Source organism: Toxorhynchites rutilus, chromosome 2 (assembly GCF_029784135.1).
Source record: "Toxorhynchites rutilus septentrionalis strain SRP chromosome 2, ASM2978413v1, whole genome shotgun sequence".
Classification (NCBI taxonomy): domain Eukaryota; kingdom Metazoa; phylum Arthropoda; class Insecta; order Diptera; family Culicidae; genus Toxorhynchites; species Toxorhynchites rutilus.
In genome coordinates this window covers 342,021,376-342,037,996 of record NC_073745.1, presented here as the reverse complement: position 1 = coordinate 342,037,996, position 16,621 = coordinate 342,021,376, and the positions used below count along the sequence as shown (strand labels likewise).

At 37.3% G+C, this 16,621-nt stretch overlaps 1 protein-coding gene across 4 annotated transcripts in view; it reads right to left on the bottom strand.

The window, feature by feature from the left end:
- LOC129764754 (BAI1-associated protein 3) overlaps window positions 1–16,621 on the bottom strand; it is a 285,766-nt gene that overhangs the window by 267,904 nt on the left and 1,241 nt on the right. The window lies entirely within an intron of this gene.

Genomic DNA, 16,621 nt, shown 5'->3' with positions numbered 1-16,621 from the left:
GTAGTGGCCGCCATCTTGGATATGCATTTTTCATAAATAACTTTTTTCTACTAGTCAAGCCCTTTCTTTTGATACCCATATTAGCTATTCAATATTGAATTATTATACAAATTATTTAACCTTTCCGAAAATCAAAAATAAAATACCCCGGATAATCGAGTCCGACATGTATATCATTTTTCATTCTCCATGGAAAAAAATCTCCATTTACTCTGACCCTGCAATCATGGATGTTTCAATTGAGATAGTGACCACACTTTAAATATCTTAGAGTACTATTAGACGCAAATCAGTCGTTGATGTATCACATAAATCATCTTAAAAAAAAATCCTCCTTGTTTGGATCCCTTAACACTCCTATACTCGTGCATTGGTCTGTCAGACCGAGAAATCAATAATTCGTTCATTTCTCAGAAAATATCAACACTACGACTTTGCGATTCTCTCTAGCTTCGTTGTTCGTCGTTCGTCATCGTTTAGCGTATCGCATGTGTTGGTACAAAGGGGACGTGTGCCATTTTTTTAACACTTTCGGTCTGACACACCGACGCGAGTATAGGAGTAACTTTTTTGGACAAGTGCCTTTTTTCGTATTCTAGAATATTGTTGAATGAAATGTTAGTGGCGTGGAATATTTATTGCATACTAGCTAACCCGGCAAACTTCGTCCCGCCCATTTACTTGATTAATTCTCGAGTAATGCAGAAATTTGTGTTTTATTTGTATGGCAGCCACCCCTAAGAGAGGGGGGAGGGGTACCTAACCACCATAGAAACATTTATTGCATCCTAAAACCTCCACATGCCAAATTTGGTTTCATTTGCTTGATTAATTCTCGAGTAATGCAGAAATTTGTGTTTCATTTGTATGGCAGCCCCCCCTTTGAGTGGGGGAAGGACTGTCTAACCATCATAGAAACATTTATTGTACCCTAAAACTTTCACAAGCCAACTTTGGTTTCGTTTGATTGATTAATTCCCGAGTCCAGTCGGTCCAGTAGTTCAAAAGTTATGAATTATGGAAAAAGGTATTTTTTGGAAAAAAAGGAGGAAATGAAAATCTGATAATCACTATAACGGTTTGGCATGGAATTCAATTTTGTGCTTGACCCATTCTCACCCCCACTCAGTGTAAATAAGAGATTATTTGGAAAATATTGAAATTTGACTGGAAAAAAAATTTTGATGTTCAAAATCAGTAATGACTCATCTGGCAAGACTTTAAAGACTTTTATCCAATACTAGCTGACCCGGCAAACTTCGTCCTGCCCAAAATTTATTTTTCGTTATCACATCCATGTTTCCTTACTAAACGCTGTTCATGGGTCCAATCGCAGGATGGTTCATTGATTGAAAAAAAATTACCTTTAAAATTACCTTTTACTATAAAATTCCTAGTACCTCTACCAAAACTCGTTATTATAATATCAGATTATTTTCAGACACAATTCTCGTTCAAGATTTTTCAACCACTTGCAAATAAAATGTTCTACTAGTCAAGCCCTTTCTTTTGATACCCATATTAGCTATTCAATATTGAATTATTATACAAATTATTTAACCTTTCCGAAAATCAAAAATAAAATACCCCGGATAATCGAGTCCGACATGTATATCATTTTTCATTCTCCATGGAAAAAAATCTCCATTTACTCTGACCCTGCAATCATGGATGTTTCAATTGAGATAGTGACCACACTTTAAATATCTTAGAGTACTATTAGACGCAAATCAGTCGTTGATGTATCACATAAATCATCTTAAAAAAAAATCCTCCTTGTTTGGATCCCTTAACACTCCTATACTCGTGCATTGGTCTGTCAGACCGAGAAATCAATAATTCGTTCATTTCTCAGAAAATATCAACACTACGACTTTGCGATTCTCTCTAGCTTCGTTGTTCGTCGTTCGTCATCGTTTAGCGTATCGCATGTGTTGGTACAAAGGGGACGTGTGCCATTTTTTTAACACTTTCGGTCTGACACACCGACGCGAGTATAGGAGTAACTTTTTTGGACAAGTGCCTTTTTTCGTATTCTAGAATATTGTTGAATGAAATGTTAGTGGCGTGGAATATTTATTGCATACTAGCTAACCCGGCAAACTTCGTCCCGTCCATTTACTTGATTAATTCTCGAGTAATGCAGAAATTTGTGTTTTATTTGTATGGCAGCCACCCCTAAGAGAGGGGGGAGGGGTATCTAACCACCATAGAAACATTTATTGCATCCTAAAACCTCCACATGCCAAATTTGGTTTCATTTGCTTGATTAATTCTCGAGTAATGCAGAAATTTGTGTTTCATTTGTATGGCAGCCCCCCCTTTGAGTGGGGGAAGGACTGTCTAACCATCATAGAAACATTTATTGTACCCTAAAACTTTCACAAGCCAACTTTGGTTTCGTTTGATTGATTAATTCCCGAGTAATGCAAAAAATTGTGTTTCATTTGTATGGCAGCCCCCTCTAAGAGAGGGGGAAGGAGTATCTTATCACCATAGAAACATTTATTGCATCCTAAAACCTCCACATGCCAAATTTGGTTTCATTTGCTTGATTAATTCTCGAGTAATGCAGAAATTTGTGTTTCATTTGTATGGCAGCCCCCCCTTTGAGTGGGGGAAGGACTCTCTAACCATCATAGAAACATTTATTGCACCCTAAAACTTTCACATGCCAACTTTGGTTTCGTTTGCTTGGTTAATTTCCGAGTAATGCAGAAATTTGTGTTTCATTTGTATGGCAGCCCCCTCTAAGAGAGGGGGAAGGAGTATCTTATCACCATAGAAACATTTATTGCATCCTAAAACCTCCACATGCTAAATTTGGTTTCATTTGCTTGATTAATTCTCGAGTAATGCAGAAATTTGTGTTTCATTTGTATGGCACCCCCCCCTTTAAGTGGGGGAAGGACTGTCTAACCATCATAGAAACATTTATTGCACCCTCAAACTTTCACATGCCAACTTTGGTTTCGTTTGATTGATTAATTTCCGAGTAATGCAAAAAATTGTGTTTCATTTGTATGGCAGCCCCCTCTAAGAGAGGGGGAAGGAGTATCTTATCACAATAGAAACATTTATTGCATCCTAAAACCTCCACATGCCAAATTTGGTTTCATTTGCTTGATTAATTCTCGAGTAATGCAGAAATTTGTGTTTCATTTGTTTGGCAGCCCCCCCTTTGAGTGGGGGAAGGACTGTCTAACCATCATAGAAACATTTATTGCACCCTAAAACTTTCACATGCCAACTTTGGTTTCGTTTGATTGATTAATTTCCGAGTAATGCAAAAAATTGTGTTTCATTTGTATGGCAGCCCCCTCTAAGAGAGGGGGAAGGAGTATCTTATCACAATAGAAACATTTATTGCATCCTAAAACCTCCACATGCCAAATTTGGTTTCATTTGCTTGATTAATTCTCGAGTAATGCAGAAATTTGTGTTTCATTTGTATGGCAGCCCCCCCTTAGAGAGGGGGAGGGGTCTCAAAATATCACGAAAACCTTCCCCGGCCCCAAAAACCCCTACATACCAATTTTCATGTCGATCGGTTCAGTAGTTTCCGAGTCTATAAGAATCAGACAGACAGACAGACATCACTCCATTTATATATATATATATATATATATATATATATATATATATATATATATATATATATATATATATATATATATATATATATATATATATATATAGATAATGCATAAGATCATTACCGGACTATTCTTATTTGATTTCAGTCCCTTTTGTAACTGGATTGAACGGATCCATATAATAACCATTCGTCGATATATTCGTCGTTAGATTCATACGTTCAAAAGCAAAATATAAATGTTTCACTTTCGTATAGTTATTCGCTAAATATAATGGTAATACATATACACACTTGTGAAAGAATTTCACTTGTGGAATAATTGTAAACAGTAAACTATAAACTAATCGGTGGCTTATGGTAATTTTTAACAGTTACAGTTTCGGGGATATTTTTTTATAATGGACAATGTCGTCAAGAAAACAAGAAGAAGAAAAGGAAGTTCCTAGAAATCCTTTCATGTCATCTAAGAAAGGCATTAATTTCTAGTTTTCCAGGAATACAGAGACAAAGAATATTAGAAATATGCAAACTTTATATTCCAGAACCTTTATCATCTGGTAATTGTCTAGAAAGTCGTTATACATCCTTCTCTTTGATAAAACACCTGAAAATACGCAACAACTGCATGAAAAGTAAAAAGACGGGTGGGTAATGTCGGGGACATAACCAGAGTGACGTAGGACTATACAAAGGGGACAGCTTTTGTTAAATATATATTTTAAATATATTGTTTTATTTTCTTCTCCTACGTGAATACCTACCTATCTACCTGAAAAATGGATTAGTTTACTGTTTACTCTTTATGAATATGTTGATGGTTCTGAAAAGAACCTTTGGTGTTGTGTTTTTGTTATCACTCGATATTCCCATCTTGTTCGGTTAAACCTTCCTGTTTAGCTATTGCGTTTGCCACTCGCCACAGCTTTCACAGTTGGAAAATTTCTTCCCATCCAGCTTGTGACATGTTGTTCAGTAAATTACATTTAATGGGACGTGCCGGCGAAACACTTTGCCACTCACTGAAACTAATTGTTGCCTTGATGAGCGCCGAACTGCTCTGTTCTTGATGCGTGTTTTCTGATTGTCGTGAGCAGCTTTGCAAGCCAACTCGAGCACTCCGACGGCCGAAACTCTATAATCGCTGTTAGGTATACTGGTGCTCCGGCACCAATCCGTTCGGCCTAGTTGGCGGATACACCTATTGCCCTTGCGGAGCAATTGGCGGATACACCTACGGGGAACTGCACACCTGCACGATTCGAGTGGGACTTTGCCTTTCCCTTAACTTGTCCTCCTTTGTTACGTCCACGATGCCGATGCCGTACAACCACACGGGTTTACGGTTTGAAAGAAAATAAGATATTTTTTTGGGGTCCGCGTGTTTTATACTCTAGCGGTACACACTCACAGGATAGAGACAAATCGGCAGACTCAGCCAGAGGGGCGAGTCCAACGAGACGAACGAATGAGCGTTAAAAGGGAGCGATGGCAAAAAAATACATCCATTACCTTTTGTTCGCTCGTTGGATTCATGCAGGCTAAAAAGGGTCCGTTTCAGGATCACAAAATCATCTTCAATTTAAAGAGTTTATTGTTTTGTTTTCCCTCGATATCCCCATCTTGTTCGGCTAAACCTTCCTGTTTAGTGATTTGTTGCCACTCGTCACAGCTTTCACAGTTGGAAAATTTTTTCCCATCCAGCTTGTGACATATTTTATAGTGAATTACATTCAATGGCACGTTTATAAAAATGTCCAACTAAATAAGTCGCATTACATGTCCGTCCAATTAGCTAAATGTCGAACTAATTGTAAATTACTGTACTTTCAATCTGGAAACAATTTAAGAATTGGTGAAAATTGAATAATCAGGAAAGTCCCCAACTATCAATAAGCTCAGAACAACTGCCAAATTCACATACTCATCATATCCTGGCAAACAAATTATGAAAAAATCAATTTGTGTTTTATTATTATTTTGGATATTGTTATACAAAGCATTGAACTGTGTTTCCTACACTCTTTTTTGGAAGGTTTAATGGCCCTGAAAAGCACCTTGTTTTATGGAATGGTTTCAATTTAGAAAACTTAGTACTCGTGGTTTCGAAAAAAAACCATTTCGAACGCCCTCGATGCCGACTTGTGCTGGATTTGCCACCAAAGCAGTTTGTATAAAGAACAAACTTTTTTCTTCTACTACCTGATGCCGTTTTGCGATTGCGTTTGCCGCTCGCCACTCGCTGCAACTGCCTGTTGTCTTGATGTGTTCTGTTCTGAATGCGGCTCTTCTTATCGTCGCGAGCAGCTTTGCTAGCTAACTCGATCACTTCGGCGGCCGAAACTATATAACGCCGGCTAGGTGGACTGGTGCACTGGTACTAACGCGCTCGGCCTAGCTACCCTTGCGGGGAACTCCAGATCAACACGGTTCGAGCGGGATTTTGCCTTTCCCTTCACTTTTCCTCCTTTACCATGTCCAGACATGGCTGCTTGGGTTGGTTTGTTGATGTGTTGTGATGCGAACCGATGTGGTGTACGGTTTGAATGAGAATGATCGTTACGGCAGCGGAGCGGGGATTTTTAAGCTGACTGGCTGGCTCGAGAATTACGCATGTGTGAGACTGCGACCAATGTTTCGTTCATTTTTTTCTTTTTCCTTTCCAATCGTGCTTCATTCTATTTCGCTGCTGCTCTGGTTGCCCGTTTTGGTCGGTACGATTTGAGGAGCACAAAATGGACCAATCCAAAATGGGCACATAGAGCATTTTGACAATGCTTGATATTTCACAATTATTCAATTATTTATCTCACGAAAAATGAAATGTTATTCGTTATGATAGATGCGTAGATATATTTCCTATCAATTGATGCAAAAACCTTTGTGATCTATTGAGAAATGCTCGAGTTATAAGCGTTCCAAATCTTGCATTTTTTCCTACTTGTTTAGTGCCTAGATTTCCATTTCACCCCCTATATCTTCCGGTTAGACGTAGTCCTACGTCAAAAAAATATGTTTGTTTCGAGCATGCAGTTATGCTATGTTTTGATTCTTACTCCAATGGAACCACAATCGATTAATAAGTTTTCATGTAGTTTTATAGCTCTTTATACTTCCATGAATTATATTCAGTTGCTTACTTTTAATTAATAACAGTGAAAAATTCGAATTTCGTTATTTGTGTTGGAGTATAAAAAATTACTCTGTTTTGAGGAGGCTGAATTAGAAGACTATTAAAACATAATAAAGATGAAGAAAACATATTTTTTGGAGTTTTTTTTATTTAATCATACCCTCTTCTTCAAATAAATGCCAATAAAGCCTGAAAAATACATAATGGAAACATTACAGAGGAGTTCAATTTTCGGTCTGTGACACCGTGCGCGAGTATACGTGTTATGATTTTGCACGCGAGTATAGGAGGGTTAAAAGACATTCGTTTTTCTCTGCGATCCAAACATCGTTCTTAATATGTTAGTTCCCGTTCACCTCTTAGAATACTTCCTTGTTTGTGCGTGTTTGTAAACAAATTTGATTGATACTTCATAATTCCAAAAAACCAGCAGTAGCCGTTGACTATTTATAGCACTAAAGGTTGCCCAAAAAAAATCATTTTTTCCCATTTTTTCCGAAAATGACTTTTTTTTTTAAATTCATAACTTTTGAACTACTGTACTGATTCGGATGATCTACATATCAAATTAAAGCCAAACAGCTAGTCTCTTTTCGAAAAATGGATTGTATTTTTTTATAGTTTACATTGTCTCGGGTGTGCTCCCGTGGCCGAGTGGTTAGCGTCATAACTCCTATGCCGGGTGTTCGGGTTCGATTCCCTTTCTGGTCGGGGGAATGTTTCGTCAAAGAAATTTCCTCCGACTTGCACTGTGATCACGCGTATTCTAGAGCTTGCCACTCAGAATACATTCAAGGCGTGTTATTTGGCATAGGAATCTCAACTAAGTACTAATAAAAATGACGCAAGTAATACTACGTTGAGACGGCGAAGTTCTTCTAGGAACGTAAGGAAGAAGATTGTCTCGGGACCAAGGGCGCTAAATTTTTTTTAAATATTTTTTCCTGAATGCTAAGAGTTTTTTAGATAACATTTTCCAAAATTCAGAGATTAAAATTAACCGATGGTCCGAAAAATCATTCTTTCCCTTTTTTCCAAAGACGACTTTTTTTTAAATTCATAACTTTTCAACTACCGGGCCGATTCAGATGATCGATATACAAATTTGAAGACACATGAAATACCACTGAAACTGAAAACATGTTAACTTTGCAAAATCACTGGAAAACAAAAAAAAAACAACTCTCTGATATTCGGATATGTTGTGTAAAAAAAACGCAGCTTTCAAGAAAAAATATAAAAAATATGGTGACCTTAGTTTCGAAACCAATTACAATCAATAATTACGAAAACAAAATCTGGTTTTTTCAAGTGTAATGTTTCCAAACATAACTAGCTCATTGGCTTAAATTTGATATATCGATCGGTCCAGTAGTTCAAAAGTTATGAATTATGGAAAAAGGTAATTTTTGGAAAAAAGGAGGAAATGAAAATCTGATAATCACTATAACGGTTTGGCATGGAATTCAATTTTGTGCTTGACCCATTCTCACCCCCACTCAGTGTAAATAAGAGATTATTTGGAAAATATTGAAATTTGACTGGAAAAAAAATTTTGATGTTCAAAATCAGTAATGACTCATCTGGCACTTTCTGGGACTTTAAAGACTTTTATCCAATACTAGCTGACCCGGCAAACTTCGTCCTGCCCAAAATTTATTTTTCGTTATCACATCCATGTTTCCTTACTAAACGCTGTTCATGGGTCCAATCGCAGGATGGTTCATTGATTGAAAAAAAATTACCTTTAAAATTACCTTTTACTATAAAATTCCTAGTACCTCTACCAAAACTCGTCATTATAATATCAGATTATTTTCAGACACAATTCTCGTTCAAGATTTTTCAACCACTTGCAAATAAAATGTTTCTCCGTTACATGGAATAAATGTTGGATACCGAAAATATGATAGGATAAAGACACCCCTTAATCAGACAATTCCTTTCTCGAGTTTTGCTCTTATCAACACATTCGGCGATCCATTCATATTTATATAGATAGAAGACGATATAGGAGTGCGTTTTGTTACATTAAAATCCATTTCCATTTTCGAACGAAAATCAATTTCGTTAGCACAAACATTTGTGTTTCATTTGTATGGCAGCCTCCCCTTGGAGAGGGGAGAGAAGTGTCGAACCATTATAGAAACGTTTATCAATCTCTGAAACCTCTATATGTCAAATTTGATTTCATTTGCTTGATTAGTTCTCGAGTTATTCAGTAGTTCCCTCCTGTAGAGAGAGGGAGGAGTGTCAAACCACCTTAGAAACATTCATTGCCTCCTAAAACCTCCACATGCCAAATTTGGTTCTATTTTATTGATTAGTTCTTGAGTTATGCAGAAATTTATGCTTCATCTGTATGGCAAAACAACCCCCTGCCCTTTTGAGAAAGGGAGAAGTGTCTAACCACTATAGAAACATTTATTGCATCCTTAAACCTCCACATGTCAACTTTGGTTTCGTTTGCTAGATTGATTTTCGGGTAATGCAGAAATTTGTGTTTCATTTGTATGGCAGCCCCCCCTTAGAGAGGGGGGAGTGGTTTCGAACTATCATAAGAACCATCCCCTACCCAAAAACCCCTACATACCAATTTTCGTGTCGATTGGTTCAGTAGTTTCCGAGTCCATAAGAATCAGACAGACAGACAGACAGAAATCCATTTATATATATATATATATATATATATATATATATATATATATATATATATATATATATATATATATATATATATATATATATATATATATATATATATATATATATATATATATATATATATATATATAGATTTACAATTTTAGTAGTTCTCTGTAATGCTGGGCATGAGATTATTTCTGAGGTGTTTTTTGATGTAAATACAGGGTAACTTCGATATAACGTACATTTTACTTTCAAAATTGTACGTTGTATCGAATTGTCCGTTATATTGAAGTATAATAAAGAACTCTGAAACGTAGATTATATTACATCCAGGTTTTTTAACGCGGATTTCCCAATTAACGCGTTTGTTTTACGCGGATTTTCCAATCGACGCCGTTTTTTTATGTGGTACCCGCGTAAAAAAAGACCAGTGCTATATCACATCTCCCCCTCAGCTCACATTTTTATCTTATGTTTCCTCAGAGCATATTACGGTAATTAGTGCTTGTAAGGGAGCTTAGCGCTTATGAAAGAAATGAGTGCGGCACCTAATCACAATTCTTACGTGGATTTTAGGTGTTAGATAACGGGTAGCTCAGCGGGCTGTACAACGGGGCGAGGTTTTTACGGGCAGCGATTCGTGAATGGATTTCCCTGTCTGCTTAGCTCTGGACGGTCCAACAGTGGTACTACACGTGCATCGGCAGTAGAGTGTACAAACCACAAGGGAATCTTCTAGCAACAGCAGATGACCTCATTCGTGAGGAAAACCGAATTATAGCTACCAGTAACCAACGATGTTGCAGGAAAAAACTACGGGTTTTCGGAAGCGAGTAACACTCAACCTTTTTACTTCCGTTCTACGTAAGGATAGTCCCATTTGATAACTATCATTAGGTGACATGGTTTTTTACGCGGCTTTTCCAATAAACGCGGTTTTTTTTACGCGGATTTTAGAATCAACGCGGATTTTCCAATTAACGTGTTTTTTTTACGAGGTACGTATCCCCTGCGCAAAAAAAACTTGGGTGTACTTTATTGTGTTGCTGTTTGAGTATGGTTGATGATTAAATTCAATTAGAAGACGAAGTCAACTTTTCTCATTATTTTTCCCGTAGTTCGGTTGATTGAAGTTTGTTTCATTTAGAATCCGGAATTACAAAACAGTTGAATTTTGGGATTGACTAAAGTTACAACACAAGCTTTAGTATCAAAACACAGATAATTTATTGTTCTTTCAGAAAAAAAATATTCAAAAAAATATTTTTTTCGGATTTTGATAATGTGTACGTTATATCGAGTGATGTTATATCGAGGGCACGTTATAACGAGGGTACGTTATATCGAAGTTTCCCTGTAGCCACATCAAACTTTGATGAATTATTAAATAATAACTATTTGTACTACAGCTAAGTATTACGCATTGGAAGTTGTGGAAATATATCTCCTATTAAACGGCTCACAGATTTCAAGAATATCCGCAATATTTGTCAAGATATTACTAATAGTAACTTTCTCCATTTTTGACCCAATTTCACCCCCATAACCCATTTTCACCCCTATCGACGGTATTTCATTTTATCATAAATTTTTGAATGCGTATAAAATGGTAAGAAAAAGAATACGAGGTCTGTTCCAAAAGTATCGCGCCTTTCGAATTTACGTGGGTTACGTATATTCGCTCTAGAATTTTGTTGTGGCATTATGTTGGTACTCATGTCTCTCACTTATGCTGACAAGTACGGCTATTTTGAACGTTCAGTTAATTTTTGACAACTGCTTCTCTTACACGTGTTTTGGTTCATCTAGGAGGAATATACGTAACCCGCGTGGACTCGAAAGTCGTGCTACTTTTTGAACAGACCTCGTTTATATTACTTTTATAAACAAATTGGAAAATTAACCCGAAGAGACTCAGTTATTGAACTTAACGCGAAACATGCTAGAAGTGCATCATAAACATTGCAATCGACAATAATGTGTGCTAAAATATTTTTTTTTATCCTAGAATCAACCGAATACGAATTGGATGACGCAATTCAAAAAGTTGGGTTCACCTAGGATTCTCAAAGTGGTCGATATCGGCCATATGGGGGAAATGTCCGTTTCCAGGGGTCTAAAACTGATACAAGCACTAATATTTAATAGAAACTATTATTGTAGTAATTTGTGTTAGTAATTATTGAAAATACTTGATATTTACTGAATTTTTTGACTAGTTATTGATGAAAAAATGATGTCAAGTTCACTTACTTAACTTGGATAAAGATTTTTGACGTAGGACTACGTCTAACCGGAAGATATAGGGGGTGAAATGGAAATCTAGGCACTGAACAAGTAGGAAAAAATGCAAGATTTGGAACGCTTATAACTCGAGGATTTCTCAATAGATCGCAAAGGTTTTTGCATCAATTGATAGGAAATATATTTACGCATCTATCATAACGAATAACATTTCATTTTTCTTGAGATAAATAATTAAATATTTGTTAAATATCAAGCATTGTCCAAATGCACTATGTGCCCATTTTTGATTGGTCCATTTTGTGCTCCTCAAATCGTTGGAAAGGGAAAAGAAAAAAAATAAACGAAACATTGGTCGCAGTCTCACACATGCGTAATTCTCGAGCCAGCCAGTCAGCTTAAAAATCCCCGCTCCGCTGCCGTAACGATCATTCTTTGTGTGGTCACCGACTGGACAACATCGTTGCTGGACGAGCTGGACGGCGAGGGATCGAGTGCATTTCTCAAGGCAAGAGGGTGGAGGTGGTAGCGCTGGAGTAAAAGTAGAGTAGAGTTTTCAAAGGGCCTTTCTCAAGGCTAGAGACGAATGAACTGCAAAAGTTTAAAGTCTCTATAATACAAGACCTTCCTTACCTTCCTTCCGTAACGATCATTCTCATTCAAACCGTACACCACATCAGTTCTCATCACAACACATCAACAAACCAACCCAAGCAGCCATGTCTGGACATGGCAAAGGAGGAAAAGTGAAGGGAAAGGCAAAATCCCGCTCGAACCGTGTTGGTTCGCAATTCCCCGTAGGTGTATTCGCCAATTGCTCCTCAAGGGTAGCTAGGCCGAGCGCGTTAGTACCAGTGCACCAGTCCACCTAGCCGGCTTTATATAGTTTCGGCCGCCGAAGTGATTGAGTTGGCTGGCAAAGCTGCTCGCGACGATAAGAAAAGCCGCATACAGAACAGACCACAATCGATTCGGTGGACATCAAGACAACAACAGGCAGTTGCAGCGAGTGGCGAGTGGCAAACGCAATCGCAAAACGGCAGCAGGTAGCAGAAGAAAAGAGTTTGTTCTTTATACAAACGGCTTTGGTGGCAAATCCTGAACAAGGCGACATCGAGGGCGTTTGAAATGGTTTTTTTCAAAACCACGAGTACAAAGTTTTCTAAATTGGAACCATTCCATAAAACACGGCGCTGTTCAGGGCCATTAAATCTTTCAAAAAAGAGTTTACGAAATACAGTTCTATGCATTCTTAAATATTATCCAAAATAATAATAAAACACAAATTGATTGTTTTATAATTTGTTTACCAGGATATGATGAGTATGAGAATTTGGCAGTTGTGCTGAGCTTATTGATGGTTGGGGACTTTCTCGATTATTCAATTTTCACCAATTCTTAAATTGCTTACAGATTGAAAGTACAGTAATTTACATTTAGTTCGACATTTAGCTAATTGGACGGACCTGTAATTTTTGTAAACATAGAGTTCGGGGTCCAAGTTATGACCCAACATGTCCCAAGCTGGATGGGAAGAAATTTTCCAACTGTGAATCCTGTGGCGAGTGGTAAACGCAATCGCTAAGCAGGAAGGTTTAGCTGAACAAGATGGGTATATCGAGTGATAACAAAAGAATAAACTCTTTAGATTAAAGATGATTTTGTGGTCCTGAAAAGGACCCTTTTTAGTGTTTGCTTCAGAATCAGCAGTCGGAAAACGCTCTTTATTTGGAGCTGGTATACTTCTTTACCGCTTTGGTACCTTCGGAAACCGCATGCAAGTTCACCGGGCAGCAACAGATTGATTGCGATCTGAATTGTCCACGCCGTAATGGTTGACCGCTTATTGTAGTGGGTCAGACGCGGGGCTTCCGTTACGATACGCTCAAAGATGTATTGACGAAGCTCAAGACGCTCATCGCCTTCGATGAGAAACCGGTGTCGGAATGATCCTGATCCAACACCTAATGATGTATATAGCATATAATTCCTTCTCCTCCTTCTTGTCGGTTTCCGAGATATTCTTCTGCGCCGTGCCGAACTTTTTGGTGGCTTTTCCATTATTCCACTAGTCTTCGGTGCCTTCGTGTTTGTTAGAAACAACTGCATGTGAATCTAACGAGCGAACAAATCGTAATGAATGTATTTTTTTGCCATCGCTGCCTTTTAACGCTCATTCGTTCGTCTGGTTGGACTCGCCCCTTTGGCGGAGTCTGCTGATTTGTCTCTATCCTGTGAGCGTGTACCGCCAAAGTAGAAAACGCGCGGACCCGTTGAAAAATATATCATTCTCTTTCAAACCGTAAATCAGTGTGGTTGTATGGCATCGTTTCACATCACATCGCATCAATGGATTGGTGCCGGAGCACCAGTAAACCTAATAGCGGTTATAGAATTTCGGCAAGAATCAAGAATCAAGTTTGTAAAAAAAAAAACGCAAAAACACAACACCAAATGTTCTTTTCAGAACCCTCAACATGTTCATAAAGAGTACAGTACAGTAAACTAATCCATTTTTCAGGTAGATAAGTAGGTATTCAGGTAGGAGAAGAAAATAAAACAATATATTTGAAATATATATTTAGCAAAAGCTGTCCCGTTTGTGTAGTCCTACGTCACTCCGGTTATGTCCCCGACATTACCCACCCGTCTTTTTTTTTAAAGAAATTTGGGCATAGGGGTCGATGGTATCAATTTATTCTGGAAAAGGGGTCTCTCACCAAAAATAGTTTGAGAGTCCTTGATCTATACGATAAACCGCCAGAAAGAGTCAAGTTACAAGTCACTGATTGTGCAAAAACTTATGGTTCGAATTTGCGTCTGTGTCCTGAATCATCAGACGTATTCATCCGATTCAGCACCTTGTGAAATTTGTCTTATCCCAAAAACTAAGGCAACATTCAAAGGCCGAGAAACGCATGCTCAAAGGCTCATTTTCACTCCTTAATGTAACTAAATTGACACACAGACCTACAGAAAGATAAAAACGAAAAATAGAATATAATGGTAGAAATTGAATGTGGTGCCAAATGAACTAAAAATCTAAATCCAATGATATATTTTTGTTCAAAATCATGTTGGCGAGTACCTAACAACAAACCTCGTAAAACAAATTCAACTTCGAGCACCGATAATTTCCGTTTATAGTGAGTTTTCAATTTAGTGTTTTTTTTTCAATTCATCTGTAATATTTATGTACTTTCTGTATATCAGACAAAAAAATCCAGCGAAAGCTGAGACAATTCATAACTAGGATAAACAAATAATAATAAATAATAAATTGAAAAAAAACATTACTGAAATATTTGTGTAAATTGGAAAATGTCGTCAAGAGATTTTTTCTCTGATTAAACTATTATTAAATATGATCTATTACGGAACCTAGGTGATATGCAAGCGCACCATGAAAGAGACTCGATGTTGTACGTTTTGGCACAATCGCTTGACATCGAGTGAGATTCGATGTAGTACGTGAAAGGGTTAATATTTTCAGTGTACTAGATTCAGAGCATAATTTGTCTCGTAGAGCAATGTAAAATTTTTGGGTTCGTAAACAAAGCTAAATCAAAGTGCGCTTAGAAGAGCGCTGTTTCCGGGTTTTTGTGGATTTTCGGGTAGTTTCGGCGAGAGCCTAGTTCGAAGGGTTCAAATTTGATTGAAATTTCATTAGAATGGGTTTTGTCTGACCATATCGTGTATAATTCACGCCTCTATCGATATGATTTTGAGTATGTTGGTAATGTCGAAAATGTTACAATGCATGAACTAAACTGGTTGCCGATTGAGAGGTTCGAATGGGTACACTCATTCATACCAGTTCGTGACATACTATCAAGAAGTACTAATAGTTTTATTAAGCACTTTCCCAAATCAATATATTTATTTCCCTATTCCACACAATCTTCACAAAGGGAGCACTTTACTTCTCGTTATAATTATTATGACCCACCATAGGCAATGTTTCTAACATGTATAATTAAACTTAAGTCTAAGAATGCACCGTTATCATAATTAAATCAAATGAACACAAGAAGAAAGGCGGCCGATCGAATAATATTCCTTTAGAGATGGATTTTTATGCACATTTGAACATTTATGTACACAACAACGATTCAAGAAAACCAGAGAACTTCGAGTTATTAATGTTGGAATATCTAACAGTTCACTATTGAAAATTGAAAGAATCAATTACAACGCATTCTTTCTACCACTACAACTCTTACAAACCGTGTGGTGTTCAGTTCAGTTCATATAAAAACAGTTTTTGTACGGTCACCATTTGGAATATTGAATGAATTAAATTTACAGATTTATGTTCAAAAACTGTATTTCTGAATTAAAAGTTCATGTAAAAAATAAATGTGAATGTCCCTAGTTGTTTGAACTGCACAAACCTAGTAGACTGTATAACATTCATTTACTCACCAATTAGCAGTCTAGGTAGGCGTTATGAAAAACGTCAGTATTGAAGTGAATTTTTCTCTGTAGAATACACGAGTAGCTTCCAGAGCTTTTCCAATTTTACGTGGTGCGAAGATTTTAATTGAACTGAAGGCGACAAGCATATATGCAAAGGTTGTTTAAACCCGTGTCGGAGAAGATAAAATAGGTTTTATCTGTATTATAGTGATTTTCAACTCATTTGGCTGGTTCGTCACTTTTTACTTCCATTTTAGGAAGAAGGTCGGGAATGAGAATTGAACTCGTGACCTTTAGCGTGAGAGGCATGGATGTTACCACTACGCCAGATCGCCTCCACCTGAAATACGAGGTATTACGGTACCAAGAAAACTTCAAACAAATCGTTTTGACTCGGTTGGGAAACGTTTGTTCCGCGAAACGAATTAGTATTCAATTTAGCAATTTCGGCCTACAAAATTGACAAGCACGGATGAATATATTACAATTTATACCAGAGAACGACGGATCGCATCGCGAACGCACTTCCTTCAGGTGAAGCACCAACTCGCGCGAGACAGAGATAAAATTTGTACGACGTG